Below are 17258 nucleotides of genomic sequence, written 5' to 3' on the forward strand. Positions count from 1 at the left end.
ATGGTGGGCATAAAGTTTTAATATTGATATCTATGCTTTTCTATCTCAGCATGAATTCACAAAATCTCTTTTATCTGCTGCTTAAAAGAATACTGATATCTGTGCTTTTATATCTAAGCATGAATTCTCAAAATCTCATTTATCTGCTGCTTAAAGGCTAAACCTCTGTCCCTCATGCAGATACCTATTGTCAACTACATTTTCAGGAAGTCTCTCAAGCGAAAAGCCAGTGATGCTGAAACAGCATGCCTCAATATGCTTACTTCTTATTTCTTAACTTTGCATTTTTGTCATAAAGTGTACTTTGTCAACCTGTATCAGGACTTCATGAATCTCTAGCTGTATTATAAATTAGGTTTTTCTTTTCTTTCTAGGTAATAAACATTCACAAGTCATTGGAGAAACTCTTATCCTTGATTCCATATCTTGTATCCACTGAGGACGTCCAACTTTTTGAAGTTGATTGGGGTAGAGAATTGGTTGATGACTCTGTTCCTCTGAAACTGCGAGTTTTGACAGGTATGAAGTTGCTGATGTTAGTGATTTTGACAAGGTCTTGCTTTTAGTTTTCTGTAACAATTAGGACAGTGGTCTGCAATTCTGCTTAAATTTCTGAAATCATTTGTCCTTGGTTCTTACTTTTTACTAATATGTCGTGAAGTTTTTCTTTTGGTGGACCTCGATGATCCAAGAAATTTATTAAGCAAGAAAAATAATGCCCAGAAAGGGGTAGGGTAGTAATAAGCCTAAATTATCAGAAGAAGCCTATATAAAAGTGTCAAGGGAGAATTATAAAGATGCTTGTGATGCAACAATTTTAGTAATTCTACATCCGGGAAACCCCAAAAATCTTGCATGATATAGAAACAATTTCCATGGGGGAAGACCCCACCAATGAAAGTCCTAGATCAACTAAAATTTATCCACAAGGATTTTCCTCCTTAAAGGTGTGCATAAACCTGACTTTCATTTGACCAATGAAGAAAGAATAATTATACCATGATCTTGACCTTTCATGGAGATTGAAAAGTTTCACTAGTAAAACATTGAATAGCTGACATGGAAGTACTTTCAAACATGTCCTGAAGTTGACATTTTGATCAATTATATTAGTCACGAGTTATTTTTTCAAGATTTCCGTTTCCCTTCCAATGAAGTAATAAGATTATAGAGGCATATATAATCATATTAGTTTGCCTTGATGAATTCTGGAATTTTACTATTTATGTATTTCTGATAGAAAGTAAAACATGTGTATTAATGATGAAGCAGAATGACAGAAGTGGACTAGGTTTTTATGATAGCAAAAACAAAACATTATTTTCTTCTACAGGATCTCTTGACGTGATATTTGCATAATTATTGTATTTCTGTTGTTACAAACACATTGTCTGGGATGGTATACCTTGAGTAACACAGATTCCTTGTAGCTGACTTCTTATTTCTTATTTACTCAGGATTTATTCTCAGAGAAATCAAAGATTTTTGGTGAGTTGCCTTGTTGATGTCTATCTTGTTATATCCCGGTGATGTTGACCATACTGATGATATTCTAAACAAGCACTTTCAACTGGACAAAAGACGAGATTTATTTGAGGCAGTTGGGGATGCAATTACTAAACTAGGCTGGCCAATGCTCCTTTCTATAGTCCTCACCGTTCGCTGTTAATTCATACTTGGTAGTACTTGTTTGACCCTCCAGAATATGGATTACTAAATACATATTCTTTTATTTTGTACTTGTAACCCAAAAGTTTAGGAAATACAATTCATTGATGCTTAAGCATGGCCATTGTGTGAGTAGCCAGCTAGCCATTTAGATAGTTGCTATGATAGCTTAATATAAAATAAAATAAAATGTTTTAAATTGGTTTTAGAATTCGATTAAACCGAAGATGAAAATATCCATTAGAAAATTGAAATCAATGGGTGGCCCTTCTTTTGCAAGATATGAAACAAAGTTTCATCAGCAACTTGGTGATGAATTCTAGCATACAAGCACGATGCTTGATATTGTACATGAAACAAAATTTTAAAATGTCTTGTCTGATGTTCAAATTATGTCAAATTGCAGGTCTTGAGAAAGTTTGGGACATGAAACCTTTGGTTAATGGGAAGGAGATTATGAGTGTTTTGCAGCTTAAATCTGGAGGGCCACTTGTTAGGGAGTGGGTAATTAATTCTTTACTTTGCAGTAACAAAAACTGCTTGCATGGCAGCTTGCCCATCCCTCTGGGACTGCGGAGGACTGCGGAGGACTGCCTTGACTGGATGAAGGAATCCCACTCAAAGCTTGAGTCTGGCAATTCAGTTGATTGATCTAAAGCTATAATTAGCGTTTGTTCTGTTGGGTTACACATTTATTTTTTGAGACATTGAGGCTGGATAAACATTTTTGAAGACCGTAAACATCCATTGGTTCTGGGTGCCATAGTTTATTACATTTGCAGCGAGATGGGATTGAAGTCATTTTACAGCAAGAAGATTTTATCTTCCTATAGGAGTAAAGGAGGAAAGGAAATAAAAAGAAATAGGTTAATGTGTGAATTAACTGTGTTGTATAGATCCTCAAAATCTGTGCATAAACTTATATTAGAATCTGGCTTTTTAGATTTTACATTGATTTTGTAGTGTCAAGTTTAAAATATAATTACTATTTGATTTGGTTGTTGACTCTGAACAGAGGGCATGTGAATGTTGGAAAAGTAGCCCGGCCCGGCCCGCGGCGGGTTACTCCTTTTGGCGGGTCGGGTCTAACCCGGACTGCCAACAAAGGCAGGCTGGGTTAGGCCCGCCACTTGTTAGGGGTTGGTTGGTCCAACCCGGCCGGCCAACCCTAACCCATCGGGTTATGGGCCGGGTTAGCTTGCCTCTTTTTTTTTTTTGTGTAATTATTTTTAGTTAACTTCTTTTCAAATATCAATAATTAAATTAAATTAAATTTTTTTTTTTTTTGTTAACATTTCAAATATTAATTCAATTTTAATACATTAAAATTGTAATATAAGAAAAATTAAATTTATTCATTTATCTAAAAATAAAATAAGAAATTACAATAATTATTGCCTCGTTAAAAACCTCACCAAGAAAAACCCAATCAGACAAAAACTTGGTAAGGAAAAAAGAGTGCAATAATTGACAATTAATTTACAAGTTACAATTTACAAAACAACTAATTTTGGGGTTGACTAGGACCTCCCGTATAATCTATATTACAAAATTGAAATGATTCTATTAAAATATTGTCGACAACCTCGTATTGATCTTGATGGCGTGACCGTTCCCAATCTTGAAGACATATGAGAACTTCAATCATTTTTTTGTGAAATTTTAGTCCTCCTTTCATTTAAAATTCTTTCACTTGCATTAAATGTTTGTTCAGATGAGACGGTTGAGACAGGAACAACAAAAACATCCAAGGCAAGTCTTGATAATACCGGAAAATTACATTTTCTGGTTTTCCAATATTCTAAGACATCAAAGTTGGCTCTTTGTTGTGGATCTGTAGGTAACATTTCGGGAGTTCCAAAATATTGTTGAAGCTCGTTACTCTGTGAGTGCATGGCAGACAGTATATTCGTTGTTATCGTTGGTGCTTTTGAAGAAGAGGTTGTGCCTGTGCTTCGGGTTCGGGTCCTCTTCGGCCTATTAAATGCGCTCCAAGTGTAGAAGTCTTCATTTGTTTCTTCTGATGCAACTTCCCTGTGTATTTCGTGTCTTTACGGGTTCTCATACCTGTTTTCATATTGGAAATATGCCTCTGCAAGATAATTTTTTACCTCTCCTATTTGATTGACAAATGCTACGTTTTGTAAATTTTTAGTTAATGTCTCTAAACCATTTTGTAAACCTTCTTGTTTAATTCTAGGATCAAATGTAGCACCTAAACAATAAAGAAAATGAATAGGTTTAAAATATTTAAAAAAAAAAATTCCATTGCTTTTATTAGTTCTTTTAAAATATCATTGTTTTTGTTTTTTTTTTGTAAATAACTCTGAAAGTTTTATAATTGTATGTATTACCAATGGACTAGTAGGATAATACACACCAGAAAGTTGTAAAGTGGATTGGTAAAAAATTTTAAGAAAAGAATGAAATATTTGAGCTATTTGCTAATCATTTTCTACCAAATAATGAGGACCTCTATTATTTGTTACAAAATAACTAATTAAATTTGCATAAGGTAAATATGAATTAAGCATTAAATAAGTACTATTCTATCTAACAGGCATGTCTAATGCAAAAGTTCTCGAAGACATATTTGATTTTATACAAGCATTTTGAAATTCAGTAGTTCTTTTATTACTACTAATAATCTAAGCTAAAGAATCTCTAATTCTATTAATATTAGCTTTAATTGTTTTCATACCACTTTTCACAATTAAATTAATAATGTGACATGCACAACGTTGGTGAAAAAACTTCAAATTGCTATAAAAAAAGATAATTAATTTTAAAAAAATCTATAGCTGTACTATTAGCACTTGCATTATCTAAAGTTAAACTTATCACTTTATTAATAACATCATAATCTTCTAAAACTTCAATAATTTTATTGTAAATTTGTTGACCACTATGATCCATATCCATTAATCTAAATCATAACAAAGATTTATTTAATTTACATTCATTATCAAAATAATAACAAGTCACACAAATATAATCTTGTTTAGCTCTACCACTCCAAATATCGGCAGTTAGAGTCACACTAACATGACAACTATGTATTTTATTTTTTAATTCTAATTTCATTTTTCCAAATAATTTTATTAAATCATTTCTAGTTGCAGTTTTAGAATAACTTTTAAATCCTGGAAAAAATGAATTTTTAATAAATCTTTCAAAATATTTATCTTCAGCCATATTAAAAGGTTGATCAGTTGCAGCAATATATAAAGCTAATTGTTTCCTATATACATAAAAATTATAACGCCAAGTAGTACCCATATTAGTTATTTGAGTTTGATTGGTTTCTCTGTTTCCTTGTTGAACAATTGTTTATTAGCATGCATTTTTAACGAACTAGTACCATTACCTGAATCAGCTTTATAAACATTTCCACAATACTTGCACCTTGCTTTCTTCACTTGAACTCCATTTTCTGTCTCATAAAACTTCTCGAAATGCACCCAAACGTCTGTCTTCGGTTCCGATAGTAGTTGATGAACCCGCTTCTTGTTGAGATCAAGTTGGATGAGTATCACGATTACGAGGACGACTTCTAGAACCACCAGGAGCTGTAGCAGCATGAGGAGGAATCGGGGGCATATTTTGAGGTGTATCGGATTCTGAGACTGGGAGAGCGAGACTATTTAAATCTACTGCATTTATGTTAGCAAATTCAGCGGGACTATGATAGTTTCCTTCATTATCAAAATTGATGGAAGAGTAATATCTATCCATTATAGTTAAAAAAGAATTTGATATAGAAATAGAAGAAATAAAAAATTAAAGAAGGAGAATTGGAATGTGGAATAATGAAAATATGAATTGAAAATTGCAAAAACTAATAAAAATTAAAATTAGAACAAATTAACAACAAAGAGAATAATTAGAGATTAAAGATTAGAGATTAGAGAAAATGAGAGAATGTGAGAATTTGGGATGTGAGAAAACATGAGAGTTTAGGGCCAATTTATAGGGAAAAAAGGGAAATGAAAATGACAAAAAAAACCCCTCCGACTGCTGTAAAACGACTATATTTCAAGGGTAAAATAGGTATTTGAAAAAATAATATATATATATTTTTTTTAATTTTAACCATCAACCTGTAGGGTTGGTGGGTTGCAACAACTAACCCGGCGGGTTGGCAGGTTGACTATTGCCAACCCGGTAGGTTGCTCACAAAAACGACAAAATAGCAACCCGTGGGCCGTCGGGTTGCCATATATCAACCCGGTCCGCCCATGGGTTACATGCGAGTTGGGCTTAACCTGGCCCGCCTAGTCCTCTTTAATGCGGGCCGGGTTAGGGTTGACCCGCCTAACCCGGCCTATTTATTCTACCTCTATGTGAGAAGCCTTGGGTGGCTAGAATTATTATTTGCTAAAAAGAGAAAAATAAAATAATAAAAGGTGCCAATATATATATTAACAATAAGATTGGGTTTTTCTGTGAAATTCAGTGAGATGGCTTCAAGCCTTCAACATCACATGCTGATTTGAAAAAGTTAGGAGAAAAGGAAATTGCCCTCCTTCCTTGGAAGATGACTAAACAATGAAATACGAAATCTTAATTTATTTCCACCACATAATGTTATGTTAATTACTTAATTAACTCTCCAAGGTTAAAAATGTCATTTTGCAATCTGACGGGAGACCTTTTTGAAAATAATTAAATCGAAGAAAATACTTAATGTATTAGTTAATGAAATGTAGAATTAATGAATTTTGAAAACAAATGTTTTCATCTCTTCTATTTAAAACCAGAAAAAAAAAGGAGGGCGGATAAAAAAGTGATGGACAATGGATTGAAAGTAAATAAAACAAGAAATTAAAGGTTATGATGATGGGTAGGAACATCGAAATAATGACATAAGAACCGTATCGTTAATATATTATTTTTTGTCTTTAAATTTTAAAAATCCTTGTTTAATAAAGGATATTACTTATTTCAATACTAAAAAGCAAACGTAGAAATAGAAAAAGATGAGACCAATACCCCACTTCATAGTATTAAAATTCTAAATTGAAAGAAAATTAAACAAGTTGGAATCCGAAGAAAGAAAGGTGGACGGCCATTATCTTTCCTTCTCTAACAAGCTTACAGTCGCAGAACATCCACTGAAGTCAACACCAATTACTTTACCATTCTAAAGTCTCTGTAACGCCAGTGAACATTTCCCGAATCTCCAAGCACTGATTGCCTCAGCCCAAGTCCGATGGCTTCTTCTTCGTCTTCTCCTACTCAAGAAAAGTACCATGTTTTTCTTAGTTTCAGAGGTGAAGATACTCGCAACCGTTTTACCAGCCACCTCAATACGGCTTTGTGCCAGAAAAAGATTAAAACTTTCATCGATGATGAACTTGGAAGAGGAGATGAGATTTCACCCTCTCTTTTGAAGGCAATTGAAGGATCTAAGATTTCAATTGTCATTTTCTCTAAAGACTATGCTTCTTCTCGATGGTGCCTCAAAGAACTCGTGAAGATCATGGATTGCAGGAAGATGCATGGTCAGTTTGTGATTCCAGTTTTCTATCATGTAAATCCATCAGATGTAAGGAAGCAAACTGGGAGTTATGGAGAGGCATTTGCTAACTATGAAGTACGGTACCGGCAGAGGGAAGAGATGTTGCAGAGATGGAGGAGTGCTTTGACGGAAGCAGCCAATCTATCTGGCTTTGATTCAAATATCGTTTGGTGAATTCTTTCCCTTGATATTATATTCTCAATGAAATTCTACTATTTTACACGCATATACATTTACTATTGGCTTTTTTAATTTTTATTTTTACCTTTCGAGATAAATATATATATTTCTGCACTTGACTTTGTCTTTATTTCTCTAACATTTAAATTCATCCTTATTGTTTTGTTTTTACTTTTTGTTTAAATTTTAGGCCTGAATCAAAACTTATAGACAAAATTGTTGAAGATATTTTGAAGAGATTGAATATTATGTCTTCTAGTTGCAACAAGAACTTGGTTGGAATTGCAATGAAGATTCAAGAAATTAAAATTTTATTGTCTTATGGGCCGAAAGAAGTATACAAGGTAGGGATTTGGGGTATGGGTGGAATAGGCAAGACAACTCTTGCAAAGGCAGTCTACGATGAAATCTCAAGTCAATTTGAAGGTTATTATTTCATTCAAAATGTTAGGGAAGAATCAGAGAAACGTGGACTAATTCAATTGCAAGAAAAAATTCTTTCTAAAATATTAGGGGGTCAAGACCACAATATATGGGATGCTTTCACAATAGAAAGGCTTCGAATGAAAAAGGTTCTCTTGGTTTTTGACGATGTAACACATTTAAATCAAATAGATGAATTAATTGGAGACCTTGAAAACTTGGGTTCAGGAAGTCAAGTAATTATAACAACGAGAGATAAACAAGTGCTTGTAAATTGTAGAGTGGATAATGCTGACATATATGAGGTCAGAGAATTATGTAGTGATGAATCTTTTTGCCTTTTTAGCCAACATGCCTTCAAAAAAAACCATCATATCAATGAAGAGTATATGGCGCTATCAAATAGAGTAATAAGTTATTCTAAAGGTGTGCCATTAGCTCTTAAAGTCTTAGGTTGTTTCCTACTTGATAGGGGAAAACATGAATGGGAAAGTACATTGGAAAAATTAAAAAATATTCCACACCAAGATATCCAAACGGTGTTAAAGATAAGTTATGATGGATTAGATGATGAAGAGAAGAATTTATTTTTAGATGTCGCATGCTTCTTTAATGGATGGGATGAACATCTAGTTCGTAAATTCTCTTCAAGCATTGGACTAAGAGTACTTATTGACAAGGCTCTCATAAGTATTTCATGGGAAACCATAAGAGTACATGATTTGCTTCAAGAAATGGGCAGGGAAATTGTTCGGCAAGAATCCGTAAATAGACCGGGCCAACGTAGTCGATTGTGGCATGATAATGATGTCTACGATGTACTGAAAAAGAATAAGGTAAATACAGAAAAAATTAGCTTTCAGTTTCTATTTTTTTTTTTTTTTTTTATCATTTGCGAAATCTAGAAAAAAAATATCTAGGAGATTTTAATTTTAATTTTTTCCTTATACACGTTCATGTGGTATTGAGATTGGGATTGGGAGGTATATATTTATACTATTATTAGAAGTCTTACGTTCTTTTCTTTATTGAGAAAACAAAAATCATGGGAAAAAGGCATTGTAAAAGAAATTTTTGACGTCAGTAGCTTCTCTGCACATATTAGAACGACTGTTCTTATTATCAATTCTCATAGTACTGTTTTAGTACCCATCTTCCTTTTGCTCGATCAAATTTATGCTACATCTATAAGGAATTAGTATACAGCCAAAGGCAGGCCAAAGCAGAGTGATCTTTGTTTGCAAACAAGGAATTTTGATTTGTCTTACCAGTTATCTTTCTTATTCGGATGAATTTTTTTGTTTTTTCTTTAATTCATAAAATCAGAAGATAAGAATAAAAATAGTTTGAAGAGTCAGAGTTAAATAAAACTGAACATAACAGATTACAAAATTGGTATTTTTGAAATGATTAGTTAGAATTTATAAAACCTAAGTTTTTGAATTAATCTTATTTAAATTGGGGCTTAGAAAGAGATTTGGCGGGGCTTAAATAACACCACTCTTTAATTTTTCTTTATACATTAGTTCACATGGTAACAGGCTTGGGTGGTAGGTTTGGAAGGTATATATATATTTTTATGTAAATGTGTTGTTAACTTATCATTTGATTTTGATTGTAGGGAACTGATAAAATACGAGGCATTTGCTTTAATATATCTACAATGGGAGAGATACACTTAAATCCTCATGCTTTCTCAGAGATGGATTATCTAAGATACTTGATAGTAAAATATATAAGCAGCAATAGTAATGTGCATGGTTTTGAACGCCTCGAATTTGATTTCACAGAGTTGAGATGCCTCTTTTGGGATTCTTACCCTTTGACATCGTTGCCTTTGAAATTTGATCCTCAGAACCTTGTTGTACTTAAGATGCGTAAACTCAATCTTGAACAACTATGGTTTGGTATGAAGGTATGTGTTGATTTCATATGACAATTTTCTTTTATAAATTTTAAATATTAGATTTTCTAATTTGTCCTTCTCATATCTTTTTTTATTTTATTTTATAGGATCTTGCTAATATAAAATATATTGACCTAAGTTACTCAGAACATCTACTTAAAGTCCCAGACCTCTCAACGGCTCAAAATCTAGAGTGCTTGATTCTAGAGGATTGTACAAGTTTGTTCGAGATCACTGCTCCATCTCAAAATCTCGATAAACTTGTTAATCTGAATCTAAGAAATTGTAAAAACCTTATCAATCTTCCAATTGGCATTCAATCAAAGTCTTTAAGGGATGTTATTCTCTCTGGCTGCTCTAGTCTCAACACTGCTCCAAGGATCTCATGTAATATGGAACGATTGTATTTAGATGGAACTGCAATAAAAGAGTTATCTTCTTCCATCGACTATCCTTCGAGACTGGTTGAACTGAATCTTGAAGGTTGTTCAAGGCTTGAAAGTCTTCCAAGCAGCGTTTGTAATTTGAATTCCCTTCGACATCTTTGTCTTTCTGGTTTTTCAAATCTAAAGATGGTTCTAGGGATCCCACGCAAGATAGAAGAGTTACATTTAGATGGAACTGCAATAAAAGAACTGCCTCCATCAATTGAGAATGTATCCAATCTAGTAATATTGAATCTTAGAAATTGTTCAAGCCTTGAGAGTCTTTCAAATGGCATTTGTAAACTGAAGTCTCTTAAATATCTCTACATCTCTGGTTGTTTGAAGCTTGATAGATTGCCCGAAGACATAGGAGATTTAGAAAGTTTGGAAGTGCTAGAAGCTAATGGAATTACTATAAGAGAAGTACCATCATCTATGGGACGTTTGAAGACTCTTCATGATTTATCTTTTGTGGGATGTAAGAGTCAAGAGCTGGTGTGCTGTCTATCGCATATTTTTCCAGATCTTCTATTTCTAAGGAGATTAAATTTAAATTACTGCAGTCTTACAGAGTTACCGAATAATCTTGACGAGTTGTCCTCCCTCACACATTTAGAATTAGACGGAAACAATTTTGAGAGTGTACCAACAAGCATCATTAACCTTTCTGCTTTAAAGCTACTTAGCATAAGGTTTTGTAATAGGCTTCAATCCTTACCAAAGCTTCCATGTAATATGCAGTTTGTAAAGGCATATGATTGCAAATTGCTGAAAGTATTATCTGGTCTCAAAATTCGGAGTGATGGAACTTACAGCGGGACACTCGACTTCAGCAATTGCTTCAATCTAGATTGGAATGCAGTCCGAATGCTTTTGAATGATTTTCTGTTGGAAGTTGAAGAGGAACCTTTCATTACTGTATTTGGAAAGGTATCTTTCGGTCTATCTCATTCCCATATGATTCAATCTCTTATTCTTTTATATAAATAAAAAGCATTATATTAAATTAACAATTTTAGAAGTAACAATTTTTAATGGTGCAGCCGAGAGTTGGCAGTCCAAAATGTAGTATGGTTTTCCCTGGACGTGAAATTCCAGCGTGGTTTGACATTCAACGTAATGGATCTCGCATAGATCTACCATATGGTTCGTTGAATAGAAAGTTTCTCGGTTTTGTCGTTTGTGCCATTGTCGGAGTCCAAGATTATTTTTCTTCTGCGTTCAATGGAAGGACTGTTGTTAGCTATGAGTTGCAAATTGATTGTTCGTCACTTGGCAGAGTTGCTACTGACTTACTTTCGACTGAATGTATTAAGTCAGATCACGTATTCGTTGGGCATAATTTCTGTATAGCTAAAGTTCATGAATTCAGTTGCAAGACGGAGGGCGTCATCAATTTCTACAGTAACAGTCCAGATTATTTAATAAAGAAGTGTGGGGTCCGTTTATTGTACAGTGAAGAGTTTGAGGAAGCTAGGAAAAAATCCAAATGCATCATCATTGATGAAGAGGAAGGACGATCCAAGAGACTGAAGCCCTCGAATTTGTTTGAAGGAGAATCCAGCTCGAGGTAATTAAATAGCATATATACCTTCATCTTTACATGACTAATTTTTTAATAATTTTCTTTTGGTTTCAAATTTCATTTTATACATGTTCACATTATTTACGTCTAATTTAAGACTGTTATAGCCTTAAATTTACTTCTTCATCAATTTTGATGATAATCAACTTAAACTAAGTTAGAAATTAGAATATTTGGTAATTTAGATTTTAAATTGTTATGATATGAAAAATGACAAAAAAAAGACCTATTTTCATCTATTCAACATAATTTCTAAATTATATTTTAGAACTTTTTAATAAATTTTTTAAAACCAATAAAATATTTAAATAAATTAATAAGTTTTTAAAAAGAGAATTTAAAAAAAGATTGCAGGTACAATTGCCAAACCATAGCTGGAGGATGGTCCGGCGACTATGCCTACAATCCAGTTTTATTTTTCACTTTGTAAAATAAAGCTTTACTCAATTATTGATTTATATAATCAATTAATATAAATTTATCTGGCAATTTATATCATTGTCTAAGGGTATTTTTGACATCATACATATATAAAAGGGATATTATTAGTTAGGGTATAAACTTTTCAAATTTTTTATAATAAGAGGACAAAAGTTATAAATTGTTCAATTAAGGAACAATCATTAGTTAATTAGAGTTAGATTTAACATTAAATAAATGTGAACATGTGATTGGATAATTTAAATTATTATTTTTCAAAATAAATAATAAAAAATCCAAAAATTATCAAATTAAAATTAGGAAACAATAAATTTTTTTTTGAAAAAAGGAACAGCCTACATTCTTTCATATGTTTTATTTTTAAATTTTCCTTTAGTTTATAAATTTTAAATTTAATTTTCGTTTGTTTTTTCAGTTTCCTTAAAAATAATGTTTTGGTCCTTTTGAGTTTTTTAAATATAGATTTTAAGAACTAAATTTGCTTATAATAATAAAAAGAGGAAAAAAAAAAAAAAAAATCAAGGGCATTGAAGTCATGTTAAGATTTTCCATTAAAGCTAATGGCTAATAACTGTTAAATGTCCTTTAATTGAACGATTGGTAACTCTGTCTTTCGTTGAAAAAGTCTGAAAAAGTTTGTACCTAGTTGATAATACACCTACATAAAATCTACTTAAAAAGAAATTGATTTTGAGAAGCCACCTAAATCTTTTATAAAAATGATTATATGATCAGTTCAAAGATTAGTGTACCAAAGACTTTTGATATCTTTACAATCCCAAACAAATTCTTAGGAAAGTTTCATATTGAGTAAAAGTCAAATGCTTAATTCATTTTTAATTTATTATTAATATCAATCATCAGCTCCTCTTTTGCAATAATGACTTAGCTACATGCGTACCTTATGACTAAATCAGGTACCTTAAAATAAAATTAGGCACAAATAGGCAAAATCATACCATCAAACTATTCTGCACTATTGTTGTAAATATTTGCACAAATAATAATAGTACAAAATCTTAATTTTCAACCTTTGATTTACTATAATTTAACGGTTGTGAATGGGGAAGTTATAAGTAGTCATTTCAATGTGTCATCTCAACACCTTTTAAACTGTTAAATTATGATTTATGAATGGCTATTAACTAATGTTTCCAACTGAGTTAAAATAAAATTATTTGAGTCTCTCTTGATAATTTATTATATATTAAATCTTCGATTGCACTTAATAGTCTAAACTAGAAAAAATGTGGTACATATTATATATAATCCCAACATGATGGTTTATTAATTTTGTTAGAATTTAATGAAGTTTCATTAGAAGGTATCATTCAATCTTTTAAAGTGGTTTATTCTACATTAATTATATTCAAAATTTAACTTCTTTCTGTGGAAATAGAGGGCTAGCTGATCCAATGTGGAGTAGGGGACCTGGTGCAGTGGGTGGAAGAGGTATGATTGGGATTGGTGGAAATGGATTTGGGCAAGGCATTGGTGGGGCCCCTCCTTTGATGCATCCTCACACAATCGGATTTGGTTCGGGGATCGGTGCACGTATGCGGAGGATGGCCAGTTATGGGGGCTTTCTTGGTGCTCCATCGCCTCCATTGTCAGGCGAATCCAGCTCAAGGTATTTACATAAGATATATTTTTTCTTTACTGCATATAATTTAAATAATGCTCTCTCCATCTCTACACTAATTTCTTTTATGCTAATTTCTGAAATAGTTTTTCTGTGACTTACGAAACCTGAGTTTCTTATTGAGTAAAACTTTAGGCAACTCTAGCACTCAAGTGACGCTACCGCTAGAGTCCACATGACTCTGGCACCAAGGTCAATAGACTTTTTATTTATTTATTTATTCTCCAAATTAGTGTTAAAAATTAAATATCAAAATTTCTTTAAGCTAACAAATAAATTAACTAATTATATTTTATTAGCAAAATTAAAAAATAAAATGTATTATTTTTAAAAAGGAATAGTAAATGCATATAAGAGTTGTTTCAATTTTTTAAAAGTATGAAATGAGAAAAAAAAAGATTAATTTTTTTTTTTACCCTAACTGGACTCTAGCGCTAGGGTTGATTGGACTCTAGCAACTCGAGTACTAAGGTGGTTTTCCATAGCTGCAAGAGTGAAGAGGGTAAAAGGTGAAAGAAATTGGATGAAATGTCTTATCTGCTAAGCCAATAAAAAAGAGGTCAGATTTCAATTTGACTCTTAAAAAAGGGTTTTTATGAAATTATTATTATTATTTTTTGGGTAAGTAAACTTTTCATAGAAAGGGAGAAAAAATGTACAAGAAAACTAAAAACCGGCCAACCTACCTCAGAACAACCCCTGGGTTAAAAGCAAAAGAATGACATTATCAAGACAACTCCTAATCTTCTCTTTTTTCTATTTCTCTTGTCAAAGAAATTGAACCAAGTAGCACATGCTCTGGGTTAGGTTCATTAGTATCCAAAAAAACAAAAACCTCCTCAACTCTTCACAATACATTGCATACCAAAGGGTGGTAACCTCCAAGGCTATACAACCCATCCACCCCCAAAAGCCAAACCACCAAGAACATCCAGATCAAAGCATCCACCCAAGGAAGAATGCAACCAGCTGCCCCCCCAACCAGCTGCCTCCCCAAAGAATGAAGCCAAACCTTCTCAAGAGCAAGGTACCGAGAGCCCTCTCCAAACCATAGATCACCTCTACACAAACGCCTTAGAACCAAAGAAGATAGAATAATTTAGCCCCAAATTATGAGCGAGCCTCTCATTAAATGGGGACTTCTTCACTTTAGAAAGCTCCATCGCCCTCCCCCTCGCAATCTGCTTAATCATATTCTCTAATGTTATGGCATCAAGGCAATCACGCCCAAATTGTATTATTGCTCTGTCGCCAAATATGGTAAATAGTAGCTCACAAACAAAGTCTACTAATGATATACTTGAGCTTTTTAGGTTTCCATTTACGAAATTATTTCATTATCTATTGAATCTTTAATTGCACTAAATCAAAACAAATTAATGAAGTACTTATTTTATACTCCAACATGATGATATATTAATTTTTTCTTAGAATTTAATGAAGATAACTGAAAGGTATCATTATTGTTCCATTAATCTTTTGTTTCTAAATTAGTAATCTTAAATTTTAAGTTTTCATGTACATTTTGCAAAACAATAACCATCAAAATATACCCATCTAGAGATGAGAGAGTGGATTTTGATTATATCAATTCTTTTTATACGTTAAAGTTTTGAAATTTTTGAGTGTAGGGAGAATCTTTAGAATCAACATAAGGTTATGCTTTCATGTATATGTAATTGTTTCTTAGTTGCTTTCTTTAAAATATGATTGACTGTAAAGTAATAATCCTAATTCCTAAATCCAATAAAATAGTTTTACCTTTTCCTAAAATATTAATTGTTTGATTATCATTTTGATATGCATTTGATGTTTTAGTGCGCAATTGGATATGAAAATGTCTGGGGCGCCTCTAGTGTTACCACATGTGGAAGAAGGGGAAGAGATCAATCCAAGTACAAATGAATCCAATAGCTTTACTTTTTCGGACTTGGATGAAATCCCTCAAGATTTTTTCAGATCAAATCCTTTTACTCGGGATTCGGATGAATTCCCTCAAGTTTCTGTTGCATCACCTATTATTTTTATTTCCGATTCGGATGAATACAATGATGAAGATTTTGTCAAACCGCAGCCCTTTACTCCTTTGGATTTGGATGAATTCCCTCAAGATTCTGTCAGTTCACCTATTATTATTATTTCTGATTCGGATGAAGACAATGATGGGTAGATCATAGTGGAAGTAATTGCCTTTATGATGAAGATGAATGACAACCTTCAGAATTCAAGTTCTTACTATTTTTTTATATTATATCTAGGTGAGAGAACTATTTAAAATACTATTTTTTTATATTTTGCTATTAGATATTGTTTGCAAAAATTATCTCAATTCATTCAAAGAATTGCATCGAAGACTTCATTTATACTCAAAGAATTGCATCGAAGACTTCATTTATACTGTGTATAAGTCAAAACCTCTGAGAAAAAGTTATCACAAATTTACTAGTGAAACTGAAAAGGTCAATTTTATTCGTTCAGTTTAACTTTTTGATATGGTTTGGATTTAAGATTTGCTTATATATAATGTTTAAATAGGAAAACTCATGATGAGTAATTGATTGTCACACCTTGAGTTTTTGAGTTTGGATTAAGAAAAAGAACGTTTAGAATGTTGGCTTTCAGGGAACGCCCCCCAATTAAGTAGAAAGTAGAATCGTAGTATCGATGGTATAAGAAGGGAAGACGCCAAGGCACTGCAACAAATTGGCACGAAGCCATATTGGCATTGACGCATGCACAAGGTACTAATCTCTGTTCTGTAAAAAGAAAGCACATTTAAATTAAGAGAGTATGTGTACTTAATCAAATGTATTTATGTTGGTTTCTTGGATGCTTTAATTAATGATATTTGCAGAAGGAAGCTATCTTCTAGATGCGTTTAATATACGGGATAATTTAATATGAAAATTACTGATTGGTGAAAAAAAACATTCTTATTGGAGAGGTTTAAAGGCAATCTACTGGCAAGCGGTGGTGATAATGAGCTTGAATACGAATGTGAGCCTTCTAAATTGAGTTCAACCAAATTCTTTTACTGATTTATTGCACATTGTGATGTAGTCAAGGCCCTTGCATGGATCCCTTATCAATCTAATGTTCTTGCCCTGGAGGAAGCACAGAAGATGGATGTATTAAGATATGGAATTCACAATGGGTAACCTGCATCAGCAATGATACTGGAGAAAAGGCAATTGAAATAATTCACTCTTTCTTATGAGTTTTCTTTAGAAATTACAACTTATTTGTGTCCTTCTAAGAGACATTTCCATCTATAATGATGAAGTGTTTGCTTTGACCTTATTTATGGCAATTTGATGTTACATGTGCAGATATGTGGACTGAAGCGGAACTAGTAGCGAAAAGAGATCCTGAGTGGAGCTTTTGGAAACACCCTTCAACGGCTAAAGTTGGGGAGTTAAAAGCTGCAAAGCTCTAGAGTTCTCGAGCTTTCTCAGGTTTGACTATCT

The 17258-nt window shown here is 32.7% G+C and overlaps 1 pseudogene; it reads left to right on the forward strand.

The window, feature by feature from the left end:
- The window catches only part of LOC116125300, a 59848-nt pseudogene that overhangs the window by 15920 nt on the left and 26670 nt on the right, over window positions 1-17258 (forward strand).

This window comes from Pistacia vera, unplaced genomic scaffold, assembly GCF_008641045.1.
Source record: "Pistacia vera cultivar Batoury unplaced genomic scaffold, PisVer_v2 Contig162, whole genome shotgun sequence".
NCBI lineage: Eukaryota > Viridiplantae > Streptophyta > Magnoliopsida > Sapindales > Anacardiaceae > Pistacia > Pistacia vera.